Below are 19100 nucleotides of genomic sequence, written 5' to 3'. Positions count from 1 at the left end.
ACTATGAACCTGCAGCCTGCAAAAAGGAGACCCCAAACACAATAAGTTAAGCAAAATGAGAAGACAAAGAAACACACAGCAGTTGAAGGAGCAAGGTAAAAACCCACCAGACCAAACAAATGAAGAGAAAATAGGCAGTCTACCTGAAAAAGAATTCAGAGTAATGATAGTAAAGATGATCCAGAATCTTGGAAATAGAATGGAGAAAATACAAGAAACATTTAACAAGGACCTAGAAGAAATAAAGAGCAAACAAACAATGATGAACAACACAATAAATGAAATTAAAAATTCTCTACAAGGAATCAATAGCAGAATAACTGAGGCAGAAGACCAGATAAGTGACCTGGAAGATAAAATAGTGGAAATAACTACTGCAGAGCAGAATAAAGAAAAAAGAATGAAAAGAATTGAGGACAGTCTCAGAGACCTCTGGGACAACATTAAACGCACCAACATTCGAATTATAGGGGTCTCAGAAGGAGAAGAGAAAAAGAAAGGGACTGAGAAAATATTTGAAGAGATTATAGTTGAAAACTTCCCTAATATGGGAAAGGAAATAGTTAATCAAGTCCAGGAAGTACAGAGTCCCATACAGGATGAATCCAAGGAGAAACACACCAAGACACATATTAATCAAACTAGCAAAAATTAAATACAAAGAAAAAATATTAAAAGCAGCAAGGCAAAAACAACAAATAACATACAAGGACATCCCCATAAGGTTAACAGCTGATCTTTCAGCAGAAACTCTGCAAGCCAGGAGGGGGTGGCAGGACATGTTTAAACTGATGAAAGGGAAAAACCTACAACCAAGATTACTCTACCCAGCAGTTGTCTCATTCAGATTTGATGGAGAAATTAAAACCTTTACAGACAAGCAAAAGCTAAGAGAATTCAGCACCACCAAACCAGCTTTACAACAAATGCTAAAGGAACTCCTCTAGGCAGGAAACACAAGAGCAGGAAAAGACCTACAATAACAAACCCAAAACAATTAAGAAAATGGTAATAGGAACATACATATCGATAATTACCTTAAATGTAAATGGATTAAATGCTCCAACCAAAAGACATAGACTGGCTGAATAGATACAAAAACAAGACCCGTATATATTCTGCCTACAAGAGACCCACTTCAGACCTAGGGACACATACAGACTGATAGTGAGGGGATGGAAAAAGATATTCCATGCAAATGGAAATCAAAAAAAAGCTGGAGTAGCAATTCTCTTATCAGACAAAATAGATTTTTTTTTAACATCCTTATTGGAGTATAATTGCTTTACAATGATGTGTTAGTTTCTGCTTTATAACAAGGTGAGTCAGTTATACATAGGCATACGTTCCCATCTCTCTTTCCTCTTGCGTCTCCCTCCCTCCCACCCTCCCTATCCCACCCCTCTAGGTGGTCACAAAGCACCAAGCTGATCTCCCTGTGCTATGCGGCTGCTTCCCAGTAGCTATCTATTTTACGTTTGGTAGTGTATATATGTCCATGCCACTCTCTCACTTTGTCACAGCTTACCCTTCCCCCTCCCCATATCCTGAAGTCCATTCTCTAATAGGAAATAGACTTTAAAATAAAGACTATTACAAAAGACAAAGAAGGACACTACATAATGATCAAGGGATCAATCCAAGAAGATATAACAATTGTAAATATTTATGCATCCAACATAGGAGCACCTCAATATGTAAGGCAAATGCTAACAGCCATAAAAGTGGAAATCGACAGTAACACAATCATACTAGGGGACTTTAACACCCCAGTGTCACCAATGGACAGATCATCCAAAATGAAAATAAATAAGGAAAGACAAGCTTTAAATTATACATTAATTGATATTTATAGGACATGCCATCCAAAAACAACAGAATACATTTTCTTCTCAAGTGCTCATGGAACATTCTCCAGGATAGATCATATCCTGGGTCACAAATCAAGCCTTGGTAAATTTAAGAAAATTGAAATCGTATCAAGTATCTTTTCCGACCACAATGCTATGAGACTAGATATCAATTACAGGAAAAAATCTGTAAAAAATACAAACACATGGAGGCTAAATAATACACTACTTAATAACCAAGAGATCACTGAAGAAATCAAAGAGGAAATCAAAAAATACCTAGAAACAAATGACAATGAAAACACGATGACCCGAAACCTATGGGATGCAGCAAAAGCTGTTCTAAGAGGGAAGTTTATAGCAATACAATCCTACCTCAAGAAACAAGAAACATCTCAAATAAACAACCTAACCTTACACCTAAAGCAATTAGAGAAAGAAGAACAAAAAACCCACAAAGTTAGCAGAAGGAAAGAAATCATAAAGATCAGATCAGAAATAAATGAAAAAGGAATGAAGGAAACAATAACAAGGATCAATAAAACTAAAAGCTGGTTCTTTGAGAAGATAAACAAAATTGATAAACCATTAGCCAGACTCATCAAGAAAAAAAACCATTAGCCAGACTCATCAAAAAAAAAAACCATTAGCCAGACTCATCAAAAAAAAAAGAAGACTTAAATCAATAGAATTAGAAATGAAAAAGGAGAAGTAACAACTGACACTGCAGAATACAAAGGATCATGAGAGATTACTACAAGCAACTATATGCCAATAAAATGAACAACCTGGAAGAAATGGACAAATTCTTAGAAAAGCGCAACCTTCTAAGACTGAACCAGGAAGAAATAGAAAATATAAACAGACCAATCACAAGCACTGAAATTGAGGCTGTGATTAAAAATCTTCCAACAAACAAAAGCCCAGGACCAGATGGCTTCACAGGCGAATTCTATCAAACATTTAGAGAAGAGTTAACACCTATCCTTCTCAAACTCTTCCAAAATAGAGCAGAGGGAGGAACACTCCCAAACTCATTCTATGAGGCCACCATCACCCTGATACCAAAACCAGACAAAGATGTCACAATGAAAGAAAACTACAGGCCAATATTACTGATGATAATAGATGCAAAAATCCTCAACAAAATACTAGCAAACAGAATCCAAGAGCACATTAAAAGGATCATACACCATGATCAAGTGGGGTTTATCCCAGGAATGCAAAGATTCTTCAATATACTCAAACCAATCAATGTGATACACCATATTAACAAATTGAAGGATAAAAATTATATGATCATCTCAATAGATGCAGAAAAAGCTTTTGACAAAATTCAACACCCATTTATGATAAAAACTCTCCTGAAAATGGGCATAGAGGGAACCTACCTCAACATAATAAAGGCCATATATGACAAACCCACAGCCAACATCGTTCTCAATGGTGAAAAACTGAACCATTTCCACTAAGATCAGGAACAAGACAAGGTTGCCCACTCTCACTGCTATTATTCAACATAGTTTTGGAAGTTTTAGCCACAGCAATCAGAGAAGAAAAAGAAATAAAAGGAATACAAATCGGAAAAGAAGAAGTAAAGCTATCACTGTTTGCAGATGACATGATACTATACATAGAGAATCCTAAAGATGCTACCAGAAAACTACTAGAGCTAATTAATGAATTTGGTAAAGTTGCAGGATACAAAATTAATGCAGAGAAATCTCTTGCAGTCCTAAACACTAGTGATGAAAAATCTGAAAGAGAAGTTAAGGAAACACTCCCATTTACCATTGCAACAAAAGAATAAAATACCTGGGAATAAACCTACCTAAGCAGACCAAAGACCTGTATGCAGAAAACTATAAGACACTGATGAAAGAAATTAAAGATGATACAAATAGATGGAGAGGTACACCATGTTCTTGGATTGGAAGAATCAATATTGTGAAAATGAATATACTACCCAAAGCAATCTACAGATTCAATGCAATCCCTATCAAACTACCAAAGGCATTTTTCACAGAACTAGAACAAAAAATTTCATAATTTGTGTGGAAACACAAAAGACCCTGAATAGCCAAAGCAATCTTGAGAAAAACGGAGCTGGAGAAATCAGGCTCTCTGACGTCAGACTATACTACAAAGCTACAGTCATCAAGACAGTATGGTACTGGCACAAAAACAGAAATATAGATCAATGGAATAAGATAGAAAGCCCAGAGATAAACCCATGTACCTATGGTCACCTTATTTTGATAAAGGAGGCAAGAATATACAATGGAGAAAAGACAGTCTCTTCAATAAGTGGTGCTGGGAAAACTGGACAGCTACATGTAAAAGAGTGAAATTAGAACACTCCCTAGCACCATACACAAAAATAAACTCACAGTGGATTAAAGACCTGAATGTAAGGCCAGGCACTATAAAACTCTTAGAGGAAAACATAGGCAGAACACTCTATGGCAAAAATCACAGCAAGATCCTTTTTGAGCCGCCTCCTAGAGAAATGGAAATAAAAACAAAAATAAACAAATGGGACCTAATGAAACTTAAAAGCTTTTGCACAGCAAAGGAAACTATAAACAAGACGAAAAGATAACCCTCAGAATGGGAGAAAATATTTGCAAATGAAGCAACTGACAAAGGATTAATCTCCAAAATTTACAAGCAGCTCATACAGCTCAATAACAAAAAAACAAACAACCCAATCCAAAAATGGGCAGAAGACCTAAATAGACATTTCTCCAAAGAAGACATACAGGTGGCCAACAAACACATGAAAGAATGCTCAACATCACTAATCATTAGAGAAATGCAAATCAAAACTACAATCAGATATCACCTCACACCAGTCAGAATGGCCATCATCAAAAAATCTAGAAACAATAAATGCTGGAGAGGGTGTGGAGTAAAGGGAACCCTCTTGCACTGTTGGTGGGAATGTAAATTGATACAGCCACTATGGAGAACAGTATGGAGTTTCCTTAAAAAACTAAAAATAGAACTACCATACGACCCAGCAATCCCACTACTCAGGGGTTTCTCAGGCATATACCCTGAGAAAACCATAATTCAAAAAGAGTCATGTACCACAATGTTCATTGCAGCTCTATTTATAATAGTCAGGACATGGAAGCAACCTAAGTGTCCATCGACAGATGAATGGATAAAGAAGATGTGGCATACATATACAATGGAATATTACTCAGCCATAAAAGGAAATGAAATTGAGTTATTTGTAGTGAGGTGGATGGACCTAGAGTGTGTCATACAGAGTGAAGTAAGTTAGAAAGAGAAAAAGAAATACCATATGCTAGCACATATATATGGAATCTAAAAAAAAAAAAAAAATTGTTTTGAAGAACCTAGTGGCAGGACAGGAATAAAAACGCAGACGTAGAGAATGGACTTGAGGACACGGAGAGGGGGAAGGGTAAGATGGGACAAAGTGAGAGAGTGGCATGGACTTATATACACTGCCAAATGTAAAATAGATAGCTAGTGGGAAGCAGCCGCATAGCACAGGGAGATCAGCTTGGTGCTTTGTGACCACCTAGAGGGGTGGGATAGGGAGGGTGGGAGGGAGACGCAAGAGGGAGGAGATATGGGGATATATGTATATGTATAGCTGATTCACTTTGTTATACAGCAGAAACTAACACAACAATGTAAAGCAATTATACTCCAGTAACGATGTTAACAAAAAAGAAGAAAAAAAGAAATGGCTGTTGTGTTGGGTGGGTGTAGAGTGGCATCTAGTGGAGAGGAAGAAAAAGTGACAAAGTGTCACAAGGATGTTTGGAAGAGAACGTTTTCAATACTGGCAGAAAAGCCAGGAAGGTGACTGGCACGTACTTGTGTCCCCAGCAGGGGAGGTACACAAACTGCCCTCGGCTGCACTCAGGACTCCCTCGCATGTGCCTGAGCCCCACGTACTAATGGAAGACTCCCCCCTCGCTCTCCCCAGGCCTCTCTGGGTGCTGGGTCTCTGGGTCCTGTGGACTCAGAGGCTCATCTTCCATGTTCTGCTCCACCTGCCCCGTGTCCAGCTAAGGGCATTGCCTCCGCTGCCCCCAAGTGCCCAGCTCTCAGGATAATTAAGACCATGTAAGTTAGCAATGTTCAAACACATTTTTCTGTTTCCACGTTTTGCTACTCCTAGTGCAGGAGCAATCTAAGGCCTGACTCCAGCCTTTTGTTTTCCCTGTTTGTAAACAAATCAGTTTTCTTTGTGGTCCTGACAGGTCATTGGTCTGCAGCACCTTCATGTGACAGAGTCAGGCAGGACCTCTGTAGGTTCAGATCACAATTTTACTGGAAGCAAAACCTGCGAAGTCTTCTTAAATAATGTATCACAAAATCTTCCACTCTGTGAACACAGCATATCTTTCCATTTATTTGTGTCTTCTGTATTTTGGTTTAGCAATGCTTTGTAGTTTGTGGGAGATGGGATATCTCTGCAGATGGCAATATGGGGACAGAGGTACCATTGCTGGACACCAGTAGGTGTCCATGGACAGAAGGAGGATGTGGAACTAAATGGAAGAGTATTTTCCATACTACGTGGGACGTGAGGCCTTAAGCAAAGTAAAGAGGAACAATGAATCTCCAGATATCATGGAAGAAACTGGTCTGATTAATTTGACTGAGTAAATTGTGCTTAATTTGTGAAATAACAGCTTTGTTTTCAAATTACAAACAACTGAACATAATCTTACTGTTTTCCCCCACCTAAAAATGTATCATAAATTAAGTATCTTTCCTTTCTTTGTGTACATTTTTTGTAAGACCAAATTTTGGTCCTATTTGATAATGATTTATCATGTGATTAGCAGACACAGAGAACAGACTTGTGGTTGCCAAGGGGTAGGGGGGTAAAGGAGGGATGGACTGGGAGTTTGGGATTAGCAGATGCAAACTATTATACATAGGATGGATAAACAAGGTCCTACTGTATAGCACAGGGAACTATATGCAATATCGTGTGATAAACCATAAAGGAAAAGAATATGGAAAAGAATATATATATATATATATCTGAACCACTTTTCCATACAGTAGAAATTAACACAACATTGTAAATCAACTATACTTCAACAAAATTTAAAAAAAAAATTTTTTAATATCAAAAAGAAATCACGTGATTAGATGACTCTTACAGATTCAATGTTTTAGCAATGGGAATAAAGACTCGGGGAGATGGTCTGTAAGAGGCCAGGTTAATTCTAAATGGTTGGATTAAACTGTATTGCATCTAGAAAGTAATCGCCCGGTGTTTGCTTTTTGCTGGGTTCTTTGGTCATTGTAAAGACAGAGCCCAGCGCTCCTGTATTATCTAATTAAGAAAAACGGAAAAAGACACATCTCTAGCTGAAAACTGTGACACGTGTTCTGTGAGGTGGGGGCTAAATTTCAAGTGTAAAAACAAAAGACAGTGGAAATAATTTATCTCAATATCAGAACAAGTTTATACAGCATGCAACCAGTGAGCTGGGCTTTCAGTTTTTGTGGAGCCAAACACGCTCATCCCTGGGCTGAAAGGAGGGCATGTGGATGTCGCTGGAAGAGTGAAAACAACATAGGCTGGCTTTTTACCTTTTGTTCCCACTACGCGGCATGGGGGATCTTAGTTCCCTGACCAGGGATCGAACCCACGGCTCCTGCATTGTGAGCGTGGACTCTTAACCACTGGACCGCCAGGGAAGTCCCGTGTTTATTAATTCTGTAGATGTAACTTGTAGGGAATAGGTGGACCCTGATGACCGCACTAATGGGCAAATGCACAGTATGTCCACGAGGTGGCGCGAGGACGGTATTCTGTGACCTGTGGAAGGATGTACGGTATTTGCCTGCGGTGCTCCCAGCAGCTGCGCTGATGAGCATCTTACGTGGCGGGGATGGCTGGGTGCTGAGACCAGGATGAAGACAGTCATGGTTTTGGGGAAAGTTAACAGAGAGCAAGGAGCTGAAGTCTTGGAGCAATGACGGGGTAGGCCCGGCAGCTATTGCGTCCTTGCAGTGAATCCATGTATGGCCCTAAGCAAGATGCTGAAAGAGCACAGTCCCCAGCAGAGGTCCAGCAAGGCAGCAGTGTAACCAAGGAGACGCCAACTCCGGTGATGGAAGCAGAGGGTGGAACCTTCAGAGAATCAGCTCAGGACACGTGGGAACTGTGGGTGAGCGTCCACGATTCTGAGGCAGCCAGTGGAGGGTTGATGGGATGCCAGAGGGTGAGGCACTACCAGGTCCCACCTGCACGGAGCCAGGGGTGATCCAGGCAGTGGGTGGGCTGTGAGGTCGACACCTGGGGGCAGGAGCATCAGACAGCAGGTGTGCCAATTTTTTAGATGTTGGTTACTACTATAATTAATTTTGTGAATGATGGAAATATTGATGGCATCATCGCTTAAAATTCACTGTGGATAACGTTTGCTTTGTTTTACCAAGAGCTCAAATTGACCTTTTTTAGTCTTTTATATTATGTACATATTATTTTGATAATGTTATTTAAGAAATAAAATTTCCAAATTGTGTTACATTTTTAAACAATATTGAATATTTTTAAATTACATTTTCAGAAGTTTCTTTTCTGAGTGTTCACCGACGAATGGTGTCAGAATGACCAAGACAACTGATGGTTGCAGGGCAAATTTTATTGTGCTACAGTTGCAGATTATATAGACTAGAAAAGGGAAGGTTGCCTTTCCCCTCCCCGTGTCCTCAAGTCCATTCTCTACGTCTGCATCTTTATTCCTGCCCTGCCCCTAGGCTCTTCAGAACCGTTTTTTTCTTTTTTAGATTCCATATATATGTGTTAGCATACCGTATTTGTTTTTCTCTTTCTGACTTACTTCACTCTGTATGACAGACTATAGGTGGGCTACTTTAAAGCGATACGTCTGCCTCCTCCCTGCTGAAGGCCTGGACGAAAAAGCGCGGGCAATGCAGGCCACGCCCTGCGCTGAGGCCCCGCCCCCTCAACACCGTGTCCAACCAGGGCCTCCTGACTGGGGATGGACTGGGGCGGGCCCCGCGGGGCCCGCCCCCGCCCCCGCCCCGCCCCTCCCGCATGCCGGAGAGAAGGCCAATTCCTACACCAAGACCCGCGCCATTTTGCGCCGCCTCTTGTCACTCTGAGGGAAGCAGATGTGCCAAGGAGGAAGGTTGGGCCCAAATGGAGTCCCAGCAGGCTTTCCCCAGCCAGACTTTGCCCTTTATGGCTAACATTCAGCTCTACTTATATGCGCCAGATGCTATGTTGAGTGCTTTCTTTGCGTAATCACCTGAAATCTCCTCAACAGTCCTGGACCCCGGAAGGTGAGTCAATTAGTCCTTATCTTGGAGTCTCACTGCAATGGGGGTGCTTCTTTCTGGAAAATAGGGGGCTGGAAAGGTACCGAATGATCCCGCTGCGAATGAGATGCCTCATTTTTTTGTAATCAAAGTTTTTATTTTGAGATCACTGTCGATTCCCACGCAGTTGTGAGAAATAATACAAAGAGATCCCATGGATCTTTGACCCAATTTCCCCTAATGGTAACATCTTGCAAAACAATAGTACAGTGTCACAACCTGGATATTGACATTGGTCCAGTCAGGGTACAGAATTGATCCATGACTACAAGGGTCCCTCATATCCCTTTAACTCCCACATCCTCTTCCCTTCTCATGCAGCCTCTCCTTAACCCCTGGATTCCACTACTTTTTTTTCTCTGTAGCTGCAAGAATGTTGTGTAAATACACCATACAGTCCTTTGGAGATTGGCTTTTTCCACTCACGTAATTCTCTGAAGGTTCATCCAAGATGTTAGGTAAATAGTCTGTTCCTCTTTATGGCTAAATACTATTCGGTAGTATGGACGTTCTGCAGTCAGTTTAGCCTTTCACCCACTGAAGGACATCTGGGTTCTTTCTAGTTTTTAGCTATTATGAATATAGCTGCTATAAACATCCATGTACAAGGTTTCTGTGTAAACATAAGTGTTCATGTTTCTGGGAAAAAAAAGAGATGCACAATTGCTGGGGCATGTTTAGTTTACCGGTAAAAACTGCCCAAATGTTTCCTGGAGTGGCTGTACCATTTTACATTCTGCCAGCAATCTATGAGTGATCCAGATCCTCTCCGACCTCAGCAAAATTTGGTGTTGTCACTGTTTTTTATTTTAGCCATTCTGATAGATATATAGTGGTATCTCATTGTGGTTTTCATCCCTGATGGCTAATGAATGTCAAAAATTATTTTTTCTCTGTAAATTCCTCTTTGGTGAAATGACCCTTCACGTCTTTTACCAATTTTAAAATTGGGGTGTTTTTTTTTCTTTCTTTTTTGCGGTACGCGGGCCTCTCACTGTTGTGGCCTCTCCCGTTGCGGAGCACAGGCTTCGGACGCGCAGGCTCAGCGGCCATGGCTCACGGGCCCAGCCGCTCCGCGGCATGTGGGATCTTCCCGGACCGGGGCACGAACCCGTGTCCCCTGCATCGGCAGGCGGACTCTCAACCACTGCGCCACCAGGGAAGCCCATGATTTCAAGTATATTTTTAATTGCTAATTTGAGGATTTTTACAATGGCTGCTTTAAAATCCTTGTCAGATACTTCACCACCTCTGTCACATCAGTGTGGGCATCTACTGACTGTCTTTGTTCAGTCCGCTTGAAATCTTCCTAGTTCTTGATGTGATGAGTAATTATCTATTGAAACCTGGACATTATGAGTATGATGAGACTCTGGATCTTATTTAAATGTTCTGTTTTAGCTGGATTTTCTGACCCTGTTCAAGGGGAAGAGGGTCTTGCCTCATTGCTGCCAGTTGAGTGTGGAATCCAGGTCTCCCAGTTGGCCTCCATTAACCCTCGAGGGCTGAGGTTCTCCTTACTGCTGGTCAGGATGGGCCAGGAGAGTGGAGTTCCAGCTCCCCACTAGGGCTCCAGTGATACATCGGTGGGAGGGAGGGGTATGAGTGCCTCATTAGTGCTCCCCATGTGACCTCACTGACATCAAGGGTAGGGAGGGTGGCCTCAGTAACACTGAGTGGTGGTAAAATCCTCCTCTGACATCACCTCAGCGGGGAGAGGGAGGCCACCTCTTTACGGCTGGGTGTTGTTGGAAGTCCAGGCTCTCTCCAAAATCCACTGACACTGAAGAGTGGAGGACTTCCTCATCACCTGGCAGGGATGAAATTCCTGACTCCATACTCAGCCTTCTCTGGCACCACCATACCCCTGTCCCGCCAGAAGGGGGTTGGAGTGCCTCATTACAGCCTGGAGAGAGTGGAAGTCGAATTTATTTACTCAGTCTTTGCAGGTATGGGTGGGTGACTTATTCAGACTAATTACCCCTGGTTTCTACTGTGTGCCTGGATCAACTTCCCTTGACCCTGGGATATAGATGAAAAGCAGACCAGTCAACTGGCTTCTTTGAAATGTGGCCAGACATTCTCATTGTCTGAGAACAATGAGGGAAAGGGTCAGAAGGAAGAAACAGGGCTTGCAACCCAGAATAAGTACTGTAAATTTTTAATCCCTATTAATGTTGGAACTGAATAACACACTCTGGCACAGCTGCAGAGGATAGCAGTCGTGAACATGAGCTTGGGAATCAGATAGCCCTGGGTGCAAATTCCAGCTCTTCCACTAATTAGCTGTGTGACCCTGGGTAAGTTATTCAACTTCTCTGATCCTCATCTATAAAATGAGAATTGTTAATGTAACACGTTTTGAGTTCCTACTGTGAACAAATAATTGCTATTATTTTTATGCTACTTAGGACCCCATCACAACACTTTGGGATGGTTTGTTACACAGCACTAGAAAACTGATACAGAAACCTTATCCTCCCATTTTACAGACTGAAGAAAGTGAGGTTTGCTTGAAACCGTGGAGCCACAGTTCAGTCTCTTTCCACTACATCATCAGGGTGAGGCCCCTTCTGACATCCCCAGCCCCATGAAGCAGGGCCAGTTACTGATAACACAGGGGGTGGGAGACTCCAGTTTTCATTTCCAAAACTCTCATCCACTCACTCTTGACTTTCAGTTTTCACATAAAATGGGGTCACAGCACCTCCTGGAGGCTTACTGTGAATATCTTTTCAGGTGGGAGATTCTGCCTTCTTCCTATGAGACTTTGGGACTGGCCTTCCCACTTGGGGAATCAGAGGCTGAGACACCTCCCTGTGTCTCCTTGAGGGTGCACTGGAAACAGTGCACCTGGAGACCTGCAGGCACATGGGGCCCACAGCCAGGACCCTCCTCCTGGAGCCTGGAGGGCTGTAGGAGACTGGGGGGTGGGGGGAGGTGCCAGGCTTGGAGGAGACAACATATACAATGGGACCAGGTGCTAAGGCTCCAGGTCCATGGCTGGAGCTGGAGCAGTCCTGGGGAGAAAGACTGATGGGCCTCTGAATGTTGCCTGGTTGCACAGAGCAGAGGTTGGTTGGGCGGGTGCCGTGTGGGTGTGGCCCCCTGCAGTTCTAAATGCTGCCCTGCTGCTGCTCCTTGGGGCTGAGCTTGTGCAGGGGAGGCTTCTGCCAACTAGATGTGGGCATGGGGAGTGGGGTGAGGTTAGGGCTGTCCTCTTCTGGAGCTCTGAGAGCTTCAAAAGAGCCAGAAGCCCAGAAGATGCTGGCATTGTAGCCCTTCACCATTTCAGGTTGGGGGAGGCAGGCTGAACTCCCTCAAACCAAGAATTCACTGTATGTCCCCGAATCATCTACTGTCCCTTCCTTCATTCAACAAATAGGTCTGGGGCTGGGGTTAAGACCCTTCTTCCCACCACTGTGTGATTTGAGCAAGTGACTTCACCTCTCTGAGCCTCAATTTCCTCATCTGTAAAATGAAGATGACAGTAACACCGCTTTCATAGCTTTTTGAGGATTTAATGAGAATACAAGTAAGGCCCTTAGCAAGGCGGTATTACTGTTGATGCTCTCCTCCACGCCACACCCTCCCCACTCCCTCAGCCCAGGAGACCCCTGCCTGGTCTACCCAGAGGCCCAGCCCTGCTGGTTATTTGGGGTTGCCCAGGGAGAATGGCTAAGGCCAACGCTGGAACCAGCAAGATATAGGCTCAGTGACATCCCTCTCTGGATCTCAGTTTCTCCACCTGTGGAAGACAAGAGCTGTACTGTAAAAAATGAGAGACAGCAGTGCCTGGTGCATTTATGGAGTGCCAACGGTATGCTCCACACTTCACCACCTTCCCCACAACCCTAAGGGGCTGCCAGTGTCATCAACAGCCCCATTGTACAGTCACACAGCTAGGAGTAGTGGTGCTGGGCTTGAAGCCTCACTCTCCTGTCTGAGGACCTTGGGCCCCTGGGAAAGCAGGGCTAACTCTGGAGGGACTTCCTCTCTCCCTCCCTCCTCCCTCCTTCCCAGCCTCCACTGGGAGGTGTGCCCTGGAGGAGCAGCTGCCACCCCACCTCCACCAGGCTCAGCACAGAGGCAAGGGCAGGGCTGGTGCTCTGTCTCCACCTCAACAGAAATGGGATGGAAAAACACAGGAGAGTCAGCCTGGAGGGGAGGGCGCTCAGGGGCTGGCGCTGGCTCTCTGGGGCTGCAGCACAAAGAACTGAAACAAGATTCAGTTCCTTTGGGCATCTGAGCACCTACTGTGTGCCTGGCACTGAGTGGGGCCCGAGGGGCGGGTGGGAGAGTAGGAGCCATCCCTGCCCCCAAAGAGCTCATTCTCCATCACACAAGCCGTCCGTTACTTCACTTACTATAGGGGACTCACTATGTCCCTTCATTCACCACCACTGAGCTACGGGTGCTGTTATCCCCAAGGGTTGTAGCTGGAAAATGAAGCCCAGAGAAAGAAAGTGAGTTGCCCAAGCTAGCTGGTGTTGGAGTTGAGAATTATGATTCTTTTTTTTGAATCACACAATTTATTATTACATATTGACTTTCTAAAGGCAAAACAGTGCTTTTGGTCTCCAACCATATTTAGTTTGCTATTTATTCATGTACCTTCAATAATCTTTCTCTTTCGCTAATGTTTGCCTAGTATAACTTCCCAACATTTTAATCAAAAGTATGTATGTGGGGGCTTCCCTGGTGGCGCAGTGGTTGAGAGTCCGCCTGCCGATGCAGGGGACGCGGGTTCGTGCCCGGGTCTGGGAGGATCCCACATGCCGCAGAGCGGCTGGGCCCGTGAGCCATGGCCGCTGAGCCTGCGTGTCCGGAGCCTGTGCTCTGCAACGGGAGAGGCCATAACAGTGAGAGGCCCCTTTAAAAAAAAAAAAGTATGTATGTGTACTTATATATAGTCATGTCTTGTATGGTTTATCTAATCTGGATAAAAGCTTTTTAACTCTCAAGTTAAGCCCATTTAAATTTAGTATGAGTGAATATTTTTATATTCATATTTATTTCTATTATAATTTTGATATCTTTGTATTTATTTTACTATGTTTTTTGCTATTTGTTCTGATGGTTTGATGCTTCCTTTCTCCTTTTCTTTTTTCTTTTGGATTGACTAACTGTAATTTTTACCATAATACTATTATGTAATTTTAAAGTTACTCTTAAAACTTTAACCTACAAAGTTAGCTTACAATGCAAAGTAATCTTTGTGCCTACCTCACTCTGAACAAAATGAGAACTCTTCAAATCTGATTGCCATCCTTCTCACCCTACATGTTACTTTTGTCTAGTAGTTTGCTTCTTTTTTTTTTTAACTCCCAATTTGGAAAATACTATTCTTTCATTTGGTGAGTACTTCATTTCTACTCACCAGTGTTCACTGAATATCCCAACATCTCAAACTTTCATTCTGAGATCATTGTCCCTTTAACTACCTCAATTTGTCTCTGAAAAATCATCTTTACCGTTTCTTTTCACTGTTATTTGAATACAAGTAAAAGTCTATAATTCTACACTGATCTTCTTTTGAATCTTAGCATATGAAAGTGTTATTTCAGTTCCTTTTGTTTGTACTTTTGCTGGTTGTTCTTATGGGATAAGAATAGCCCTTTCTCGTTGCTCCGTTTGTTTTTCTTGAGATGCACCGCAATGTAGCTCTACATGGATTTTTTATTTATTCACGTGCTAGGGTTTTCATCCTGCTTTCTGAAGATGAGAATTCACATATTTTTATCACATCTAGGAAATGCTCGGCCGTGATTACTTCCAGTGTTTTCTTTCTCCCATTCTCTTCATTTTCTCCTTGGAATAAAGTTGGAAGATGATGAAAGCTTCTCATTCTGTGTTTCGTATTGTTTTACCTCTTTATTTGAGCATTCCATTTCTTTGTATACTAAATTGGGAAAATATGTCAGACCTAATGTCCATTTCTATGTTTCTTTCTTCACCTATCTCTAATCTTCTGCTGTAGCTCATTAAATGAGTTTTTAATTTTAATTTCTGTATTTTTCACTTCTAGTAGTTCAGTTGTTTCCTTTAATAATCTGGCTGGACATTTCTGATCATCTGTGATTCCTTTCCATGTTTTTAGTTCTACATTTAATTTTTAAAATATTTAAAAGGTCTTTATGATTCTGACAATTATAGAATCTCAAGCCCTTAGGTATCTAGTCAAACAGGAGGTTATAGGTGAATTTTCTAGATAAAGAACTTTGGCTGTGTTTCTGCAAGCCACTGTAATCCCTTTAGATGGTACAGGTTTGTGTCCTAGGGGGTGGGGTGTGTCTGTATGTGAGTTCGTGTGGTGCAGTTGTGTGTGTGTGTGTGTGTGTGTGTGTGTCTTTCCCCTATATTCCTTTTACACAGCAAAATTGCAAGTGTCAGCTTTCTCAGTAAAATATCCCATTGCCATTGCCTCATGGGTATATGTGTTAGGTGTACTGCAATGTCATTCTGACGCTAACCATCAAGAGTTACTATCAGATCCCACAAGTTAAGGACAAAGTCCTCCATATGACTGCCGTTTCTTCAGATACCAGCCACATTTTGCGGGTTCCCAGGCTACCCAAACTTCCAAAAGACTGGCTATAAATTCAGGGGTTCCCATGACCCCCTCAGGTTTGATAATTCGCTATAAATGACTCAGAAAACTCAAGAAAGTGCTATACTTGTTATTACAGTTTTAGTATAAAGGATACACATAGGGCGAGGCCTGAGGGGGTCCTGGAAGCAGAGCTCCCATCCCCTCTCCCTGTGGAGTCAGGCACGTCACCGTCCCAGCACAACTGTCTGTTCCCCAAACAAAAAACACCACTGAGCTTCGGTGTCCATAATTTTTATTGGGGTGTCACTCTGCAGGCATAATTGATTTAAACACTGAAGCCAATCTTTGTCTGCCCTCCCCTCTCCTAGTCTTTGACCATGGTTACCTTACAGCAGAATGATCATACCTGTCTGAGCATCTACATTTGGAGTAGCATTTATGTAATAGATACAGCAATAGTACTGATGTGAATATAGCTAATATTTGGAGGAGCAAGTGTAGGGTACAGATAGTAGGTTTTTAACTCAAATGTATTTCCCAATACATTTAACTATCAGTATTATAATCTTGCCAACAATGCCGGTGTTAGACCGCATCTCGATATTATAGATGCAACCTGAAAAATGAGTTCCTTTTCGTTATGAATAAATAGTCCAGCCCATCATCATATTACATGACCAAATGTCTCCTGGGCCAGGGCCACACAGGTTTGCAGGCTTCCGTTTGACATTGTCAGGTTCCAAAAGAAGGAGTGGTCTCAGCTCTATGTGGCTTCAGCCTTTCAGGCATCTGGCATAATTGAGCTAAGAGCCTTTTTGGAAGAACATTGGATTTCCCTCTGCATAACCCATGTATTCATTCCTTTACCTTCGGCTATTATTTCTGCTTCTCTCCATTTGTACAGAATGAATGGGCTATTTCTACCGCTGGGCAATATAAGAGCATGCACCATTAACCCCATTTTGGCTTGAGGGAGTGAAACCAGGACTCACTCAATCAGGCCCTTAGGAAAATTGACATAAACGTGTAAAAGTAGAGTTACAATTTCTTGCCTAGGACCCATGCCTGCTTCTGATTGTAGTTACAGCCCAGTCCTGTGACTACTATTTACATCAGGTAGGGGAAGAAAGTTGAGGTGTTGGGTGAGGAAAAGAAAAATATATAATCATACCATCATCTTCCCCCAGTGGGAAGAACTGCATAGTCAAAGCAGCATCCTCTCCCATGCCCTCTCCCTCAGATCCACCAAAAAAGCAGAAGGATCTTTCTAGTGGGGAAATGCCTTTGGCGCCCGTCACGGTGAGAGTGAGCAAACGCTTGTGAGGGCACATAAGCACGTCTGTTATGCCTCTATCTCCCCCTGTTTTAGACAAATCAGTGCTTTAGTTGCCTATTCCAATCGTCTACCAAGCCATTACTCTGGGGATGAGCACTGTGTTGCTCGGTGCAGGACCTTCTGTTCTGACTCTTTTGTTGTAGTGTGAGCATTGGCATGTACCACCTGATAACATACACTCCAGTCCATAGTCAGTATCTATTCCTGTCAGGACTTAGGTATAGCCCCCTGGGGCCCCAGCATTAGTCCAGTGTAATCCACTTGCCAGCTTTCCCCCTGGGGAATCCACTCCACGGCCATCAGCAGTCTGTGTCTCTCTTGTCGACAGACAGAACAGTTCTTGGCATTTTGTGTCTCAGAGGGAGCAAGAGGAATGCATGCAGATTCAGTCCATTACTACAGTCCGTGGACCGAGGAGGCCACCTCAGGCAAGCACATTAGTATATCCAAACTCATCGAGTCCAGTCATCTTACAAATCTGAAGAATGGTTTTTCTGATGGGCATTGACATATCCTACTTGAATTCAGTCTTCAGATTTCCATAGTGATTTCCATAGGGCCATGCCCCATCTGGGCATCCTTCTCATAGGCCAGTTTTCCATTGCCTTTTGGCCTGACCATATGGCCAAGCTATTGGTCACCACCCAATGCATCAGTAAAAACCCAAACAGCATGCAATTTAGCGGCATGGAGCTAGTTTATTTTTACCTTCTTCGATCAGAGTGATGGTCTTCCAAACAGGAAACTATCTCCTCATCTTGGAACTGTCATCTAAAAGCTAAGCCGCTCTTTTTTGGTCAGTCAAGAGCTGTTTATAGGGCACTGTCCCAAGTGGCAATGGAATCAGTAGCTCCTCATGTGATTCCAAAGTCAGTCCTAGAGAAAATGAGTGTACTTGCCCACAAATACACTGAACAAGTCTTTGCAATCCCCTCACAGCATGCTCCTGTGCAAACCATTTCCATTTTATTATGGAACTCATCTGGGCACTGCCCTCCCTATTAGAGTGTCCCTCTGCTATCACCCAAGATATTATGGGTATTTCAGGTTTCAAGATTATTTTATATCCTTCAGTTGTAGGGCAGAGTCAGTTAATGTCCGATAGCAAGATAATAATTGCTCCTCTTATGGAAATTCTCTAGTCTGTTATCCCAGCAGTGGTCACTGGGAGGGGAACACAGGGTTTTGCCATAAACCCCAGTCTACACTCTTACATGGGTTTACTGTAACGAGAATTTGTCTGTACCAACACTTAAGCTTCTATTTTATACTCTAGGTTCTGACATTTTTACTGCTTCCCATTTAGCAATTAGTATTGCTTGAAGAGTGGACTTATGTGCCTTCTGTTTTATGCCAGGCAAGGGAAACATTCCTCAGTCAGACCCAATATCCATCCCTATAATATGTTCAGGTAACACAGACACAGCCACTTCACACAGAGCCTGCATAAACATTCCAGTTTTCATCCAAACTTTCCACCTTAATCTGATTAAATCATGCATTTCTTTTATTTTCTCAGTTTAATTGTAGGCTCTTTGAGGTCCTGTCTCACGCACAGATTTGGGTGCTACACAGTGCATGAAGTTCTTTTGTCAAGGAGCCCAAGAAACTTCCCTTCCTCCCTCCCCAATCATCCCACCCACTCATGTGCATAAGGCTTTGGGTCCCCAGCAGAGCCATGAGCCAAGATACACTGGCCCCTTTGTCAGTCTTTATCTAGGTGAGTCTGCTTGACTGTCATCCCAGGTGACTCCCAGTTGGGTTTCTCACTGTAGTCTTTGCCTCCTGACTTTTAAAATTGCTCCAAACTGGGATAAATAGAGTGGAAAGACATGTTTGAGGACCCATGTCCCATTGGTCCACTCATCCTTTGATGGTGCTCCATTAAGACTTTTGTTTCAATGCCATGAAGGTCAGCTTTATTCATCCCATTCCTCAAAAACCATGCAAAGATTTCCATTCTGCTGGAATGAGTCCCTTGACTCTCCCTTCTGCCTTTTGCCAT

Source organism: Stenella coeruleoalba (genome assembly GCF_951394435.1).
Source record: "Stenella coeruleoalba genome assembly, chromosome: 14".
Classification (NCBI taxonomy): Eukaryota; Metazoa; Chordata; class Mammalia; order Artiodactyla; family Delphinidae; genus Stenella; species Stenella coeruleoalba.
This window is presented reverse-complemented; position numbering follows the sequence as displayed.